This window comes from Eublepharis macularius, chromosome 13 (assembly GCF_028583425.1).
Source record: "Eublepharis macularius isolate TG4126 chromosome 13, MPM_Emac_v1.0, whole genome shotgun sequence".
In the NCBI taxonomy this organism is placed as follows: Eukaryota; Metazoa; Chordata; class Lepidosauria; order Squamata; family Eublepharidae; genus Eublepharis; species Eublepharis macularius.
Genome location: NC_072802.1, coordinates 1965242 through 1972901, shown reverse-complemented (window position 1 = coordinate 1972901; position 7660 = coordinate 1965242).

The window sequence follows — 7660 nt, the reverse complement described above, 5'->3', positions numbered from 1 at the left end:
TCAAGATCTGTGGTAGGCTTGCTTAAATTTACAAGCTCCTTCTCAGAGTATTACTCTAAAGAGGGCCTAACTATCTAAGTCAAAGGTTCTTCTTTTTAGCAAAAAGTGACAGGCGTATAAGTGGACAATAGCATGGCAGTAAATGGAGCAAATATTTAAGTATTTAGGAGTTATATTTCAAGTGAATCTCTCTTGGAAGGCACATTTTAATTCTGTTGTAAGCGCAGCCATGATACGAAGGCTATTTTGAGATTCAATATGTTCCCGCAGCAGTTGGACACATTCAACACTAAAGTTTCTGGGCAACTCTGCTGTGTGCTGTTGGGGTATGGATCAATGTGGTAACAGATAACATTGATGGACTATTATTAAGGTTCCTTCACAATATCTTGGGAACTACAAGATGTGTGTCAGGAATAGTTTTGAAAGCCAAGATTGGGGAGATGTCTTATGAAGCAAAGGCTTGGTGGAGAGCATTTAACTTAAAAATTAGGATTTTGAAATTAACTTAAAACAAGGTCTCCTTGGATAAGCTATGCTGGATCATCATATGAGTAACTGGGATAAATATTTGGAATATAAATGATCATGTCTGGAGTCTGGACATCACCCATGACATGATAGAAACTATGAGTAAAAGTGAACTGAGTAAGTTAATCAAAAGATGTTTGAGGGATCTTAATTATAACAGCATGTTGGTTAGAGCTCACAAAGTATGCTCTTCTCTTTCAGTTGGTATCCTTCCTCTGATGAAAATGCTGAATTATTTGTTTGAATTAACCTTCCCTTTGCTTGCGTGTTTGAATGCCTTGTTATCGGCAGTGTTCTTGGGAAGGTTTTATGGCATTCCATACTCTAACAAATTCTGTGGGTGTAGTACTAACTGAACTGATACTACAGATCAGGGGTCCCCAACCTTTTGGAACATGGGGGCTGCGTTAGAGTGCCCAGTGCCTAAAGAGGCCACAGCTTAAATCAAAATGCAACAAAATTATTAACCCCCCTATTTAGATCAAAAGTAAATATTCAGAAGTCAATGAAGAAATATTAACTTGAATATAATCTATTTTGGAACAATATTGTACTGTTGAATTCTTTTATCTAGCTACATACGCTTACCTAGTCAGTGTGATTTTGGGGGCTGTTTTCTGTTAGCCAAGGCATTAATGTCCAAGTCAAGGTTTGTGACAGACACCCCTAAAATGTCGTGTAAATGTTCATCTGTAAGTCTTGACCTACACTTGGATTTCGCAATTTTCATCTTGGAAAAAGTTTGTTCGCAGATGTACGTGGTGCCAAAGCCAGTGAACATGTCTGCAGCAAATATCTTTAGGTTGATGAATGTATCAGGTAGACCAGAATAGAAACTGAACAGACTATTTTCTTTGTAAATGTCTCTGAGATGATCACTGGCTTGCAAATCAATTAGTTCCATCTGAAAAAAGTTACTTGCATCTTCTGGTGCTACTTCAAATGGATTCTGAGACATTCTTATTTCCTTTCAGTGCTTATGGCAATCAGTGAATCTGTTTTGGAATTCCACCTGCAATAGGTTCAGTGCTTTGACATGTCTTTCACACTGAATTGTAAATTCCCGTCCTTCTCAAATTTTAGTTCATTGCAGCATGAGAAGTTCGAAAAGTTTCTTTCACTAACTTGCTTCACAAAAATGTTTAGTTTTGCTTCAAAAGCTTTCCATTCAGAATACATGTCACACACAAACTTTCCTTTTCCCTGCAACCTTAGATTCAATGTGTTCAGATGCTCTGTGATATCGGTTAAGAAAGCGAAATCAAAATCCATCCAGGGTCAGAAAGTAATTCTTGATCTTTTCCTTTCTCCTTGTGAAAGACATCAACTTCATGATGAAGACTGAAAAAACGTTTGAGGACTTTGCCTCTGCTAGGCCGCCTGGCTTCTGCATGGTGCTATATGTCTCCATATTCTGTATCTATATCTAAGAGAAATTTTTTGAAATTGTTGATAAGTAAAGCTGTGATGCTTGATGTAATTAATGCTGGATACAACAACAGGCATCACACTTTCCCACTGAAGAATCTTACTACACAAGGCTTGCTGATGGATGATGCAGTGAAATTGTATGGGAAGTGTACCATTTAATTTCAATACCTCTTCATTGATTCTTGCAACTACACCAGTTTTACTTCCCACCATATTTCTTGCACCATCAATAGTGATGCTTTTCAATTTATCCCAGCTCAGACCAAGATTTTCTACTGATTCACACACCTTCAAGAATGTTTTCTGCAGTTGTAGTGCCTTTCAAACTCTGCAGTGAACACAACTCTTCTGTAATTCTGAAGCTGGAATCTATTCTCCTGATAAATATTAGTAGTTGAGCAGGGTCTATAATGTCATTGCTCTCATTTAATGCCAAAGGGGAAAAAAAACTTTTTGCCTTGGCAATCAGTGACATATGCAGCTCTTCTCCTAGTTCTTCAACATGCCTGGTGATTGTAGATGCAGATAAACTGACACAACTAATACAAGATACCTTATCAGGACACATTTCTTCCATTACTTTAACCATGCACTTTTTAACAAATTCACCATCTGTGAATGGCCTACAATCTCAGCAATAGCTGGCCCTCACAATAGGTAAGTTCTCCACAACATGCTTAAAAAAATATTTTGCTGAAAAAACATTGATTTTTTTAAAGAGAATTTATCTTGTTCACTCGCACCTCTCCTTGATATATTGATTAGCTCTTGTGACAGGATTCAAAGTGCCTTCTAACACTTTATTCCTTTAATACTGAGATAGTTTCAAGACATATCAAGCAAACTACTTTATCTTCGTTTAAAACAAAGAAGTACTCAGTAGTCCGTTTGTCATTAAAGACACAGTGCTCATCTGCAATTTTTCTTTTCTTTGAAACAGCACTTTCTTTGGCAGACATCTTCTTACACATTGTTAGCAGAGCAGCAGTTGCAGAGTTTCAATATTATCCTTGAATAAATAAAAATATTAAAAGTATAGTTTTAGGGGTCTAACTTTTCCCTTTCTTATCAAACTCACCCAACTCTAACTGCTATTAGCTGGGGAGGGGGGTCATTTCTATTGTGATAAAGAAGAGATGAGACCCCTGCCTCTAGAGTTCTTGGGCACATTGGGTGATATGCACAGGCTAAGAAGAATTTTTTAAAAATGGATTATGAATCTGACCTATCAGATGGCAGAGTTGCTATCCTAAGTATGTTGAATAATATGAGAGTTATTTCTTAATAATCACACTGCTTTGAGGCTTAAATCTACGCATGCTAATACTTTGGGGGTCTTCCAAAAAAGGACAGATAGAGAGAAAGAGTGAATGAAAGGGCAGCCTCCCACCTGAAGCAGAAGATATGCCATTAAGTAGCCTTCAAATGGTAAGCAGAGTGTACATACATATCACTGCCTGCCAGCCAAGCCTCAACCACGAGAATTAAAATGGCAGCCAGAGAGAGGGGCACTTGGCTGGAGGAAGATGTGGGAAGGGAGATCCCATAAGCTTCCCTGCTAAGGGAGTGCTACTTCCCGCTCAACCCCAGGAGCCACTCACCGCCTCCTGCAATCACTGATATATGAGAAGACTCCTAGCTGGAGTGGGTGGTGGAGGAGAGGCAGAAGCAAGCAAGGCAAAAAGTTAGAGCAACCAGCTCTTGTTGAAGAAGGAAGAAGGCTTTTGCCTGCGGCAGCAATTTTACCAGTAACCCTGGAAGCCACTTGGAAGAGCCTTGATGGGTGGAGCCTCTAGAAATGAACATTTCTATGTGAAACACTTAGTATCCTTTTTTTGCAAAAAATACCAGCCTTTTTACTGTCCATTTCCTGCTTTTTTTTTTTTTTGCGAAAGACATCTCCTGTACTCTTTCACACAACTGCTTTATACACATATATAGCCTTCAACATGGTAAGGCATGAAGAGAGGGAGTGCAAAAGCTGAGAAGGAAGCAAAGCACCCAAAATGGCCAAAATGCTAGTATGGAGGATAAGACCAAGAGGGGGCTGGCAGAAGGAACCATGGAGACTAGAAGAAACCATGTTGCTATTGAGTTTTTTGCTAGAAAAGGACACTAAGAACAGCAGTAGGTGGTGCCTCTTGAAGCAAGAAGAATAGTGTGGGTCTGAGGGAAAATGCCTTAAGGGTGATAGCAGCAAATAAGCAGGTTGGAAGGCTACACAGAAAGAGCTTGGGGGCCACATGTGGTCCGTAGGCTGCAGGTTGGAGACCCCTGCTATAGATCATTTTATTTTGGAGTGTCCTGATTTAGATTGGAGAGCTAAACTTTCTCTTCCTCTGTTTAAGCAGGAATTTTTTCCCTTGAAGCTAAATCTTCTTAGCTATAAGAGATGAAGTTAAATAAGTAACTATGTGTGTGGCTAAATTTTTGATGGCTGTAGTAAAATCACACTGTAACTCTGGCAGCAAACGTTGGGTTTCCATTTTAGTAGGTGATGGCTTGCTGTTTATGACTTTTGTCATGAAAATAGTAATTAAGAAGAAGAAATTTAATCAACCATGGGCACAATACCCTACATGGAGAGGTCCGCTTAGGGCATAATGTTGGTTGCCAGGCATTGGCTGGTAGCCAGCTGGAGAAGGAGGTGCAAGGATGGGGGAAATGACATTGGGGCAATGTCACTTTCAACAAATTCCTGGAAACAACTGATGACATTGATAGAATGCTTTAGGGTTTGGACAAAACTCTATGGTAAAACCACAGAATTCTCCCGGACTCCTAGAGCATGAAGTTAGAATTACTTCAGGAAGTGACATTGCAGTGTTAGCATGAAGCTGCTTTTAAACACATTCCACCCCCCCCCCCCCACTAGCCCTCAGTGGGCACGTGGGCAAAAGAGAGGGAGGCCAGGAGGTATCCTGCTGAAAGTGAAGCAGGAGACCTGGTCTCCCTAGGCGTAATGGAGCCCTGTTGTCCTCTGTCTCAGGTATGAGAACAGGGAATCCACATGCTATGCATGGCTGGTAAATGAGAGGCCGGTGCTGCTGACTATGCCCCTCCCCATGCCCAGGCAAAGCTTGTGCTCTTTGGCCTCGCAAAGGGGGCGCTCCCAGCTTCCAAATTCCCCATAATGACCTGGCACAGTGTCTTCATTCGCTGGGTAGGGAGTGTGTGTGTGTGTGGATACAGGGCTCTGCCATGCCAAATGTCAATGTGTGTATGGGTGGTTCACTTGTGGTGGACTGAACTGACCGCACTGCAGCCCCATCTCCTGGCTAATGGTTCCAATTGGTCTCTCAGCACAGCTTTAAGTTCTGGGGCACCTTGAAAACGCTACTTGGCCCCGGACTGGGGATATCTCAGGACTTTGCCCACAAGAGTTTTCCTTTGGTTCTGTGGCTGCCAGCAACATGCAGGTCACACACAGATGGCACAATTCCACAGATGGAGTTAGCAGTAGGATTCGACCCCCCCAAGGGAAGGTGTTTTCAAGATAACAGGCTGAGTGGGAACACTTGAAGCTCTGCATGTGTAGAAATAAAAGGAATGTGACCAGGGCCTCCTGAGGTAGAAGTTTAAGGTAACTTAAGGAGGAGCTGTAATAAAAGTCCAAGACAGGTTTAAAACAAAACCTTACATGCTGAGTGGTGATAACCATTCTTTTCTAGAGCACCTTTGAAGGAGGTACAACCTGACAGAGATTGCTTTAATGCTGGGTATGTGGTTTCATGTTTTTGTTGGTTACATTTCCTGTTTTTGCTGCTGTTGGTTTAACAGTTCATTGATGAAGTCTTGCTGTTTTTGCCATCAGTACATGGGGTTGAAGTTTGCATAATTTGAAATGGCTGCTAAACATTTAACTTGTTCATTTTCATTTTGTATTTTAGATTTTTATAAGTTGCTCTGAATCTTTTTGAAGAATAATGGGGTAGAATTATAGGATTTAAATCCTACACAACTGGTGTCACTATTGCTCCATTTTATGTTATTATACGATGCCCTAATGTTTTAATTGCTTTAATTGTAAACTACACTAGAGGCTGCAGGAGTAATGGACTCTGAACAATCTGAACTGAAATGCACTTCGTCACTACCTCCCCCCTGCCACTCAAAATGGCTACAGAAGCCTTGCTCTCTGGATGATGAACTTGGAGCCTGTCCCTGGGAGTGGCTTTGAGGTTGGCTTGGACCAAAGGCAGTTTCTTTTTCAGCATTGTTGGCCATTAATAATATCTGACATTGTGTATATTGGCACATATTCCATGTCTGCAATCTTTGCTGGGGGTCTGGAATAGCGAATTAATATTGGGTATGTATTTTTGGTTCAAGTCCTGTAATTTTTTTAATACGTAGGAATTTTGCATTATTTGTTTACATGGATTTTGCCCTCCCAGTTGGAATGAAGAGGCAGACAAGATTTGGAACCATTAAATATGGCAAGGGTCAATTAGCGGTACAGGTCAAGCCACGGGGTCACCCCTGGACCATTGCCTTGACCTGTCTGGGTGAGGCTCACAGCCCCAGGTTGGAGCCATCCATGGAATGGCTTTACCCCAGCCAGCCAGGCAAAACAGTTCCCCCCTTCAAGCTCCTAAAGCCTCAGCCATACAGCATGAGGGAAGGACTTGCACATGGGGGTCACTGCAGGCAGTCTCCAGGTGATGGTAGCCATCACAAGCATACCAACCGCTCCTGGTAGACCCCATTTCCCCACCAATGGGGAATGCCAAGGGGTGCTCACTGGCCTGCTCTTTATCCCCAAATCCTCTCCTGCCACCGCTGGGGCTAAGCCTCTGCTTAGGCCCAAGTGCGCCACAGGTGGCCTAGTGCCAACCAAGGCCTTTGCCGCTGGTTATCCAGGAAGATGTAGCTGCCAGTCATTGACAGGTGAACTCTGTCACCTCAGTAGAGGTTGGCAAACCCAGCCTTTATGTGGAGGAGCAGCAAATAAATGCCCAGATCCTCCCCCATGTGAGGATCTAATGTGTCTTAAGGGGGGCAGAATGTCAGGGTCTATTCTATTGTGTGTTTCCTAGCCAGAGTTACGCCATGTTAATCTGTAGTTGTTAGTCTTTCTCTCCCTCCAGGTCCAGACATTATTATGACCGCATTTTCCATGGGAGAGGATGTCTCGTCTTATCTGTCTCTTCAGCACCGACCTTGAGGAGCCAAGCTTTCCCACAGATGAACTCTCAGCAATGTGAACTCTGGGGGGAGGCTGGGAACGAAGGGTTTCATGTATCACAAGTTTCATTTTCTAACTCATTCTCAGCAATGCTAAAGTTCAGTCAAGACCTCTTCAGGCCTTGAAATGTGGACACCTGAATCAGAGCCTAGTCTTTCAATAAACCTTTTGAAATCAAGAAACTTTCGCTTCTTGCAGAAGGGGGAGACGACCTCTAGATGACAGGGATTCCATAGTCTGACGTTTTGCTGACATTGGCTCCTCAAGGTCGGTGCTGAAGAGACAGATAATAATGTCTGGACCTGGAGGGAGAGAAAGACTAACAACTACAGATTAACATGGCGTAACTCTGGCTAGGAAACACACAATAGAATAGGCCCTGACATTCTGCCCCCCTTAAGACACATTAGATCCTGACACCCCAATGCTTTCACCAAGGCTCTGTTAGCCTTACACCTAGCCCCTCAGGGGCTAATGGGTCCCAAGCTTCCTGCCATACCAATGCAGAAG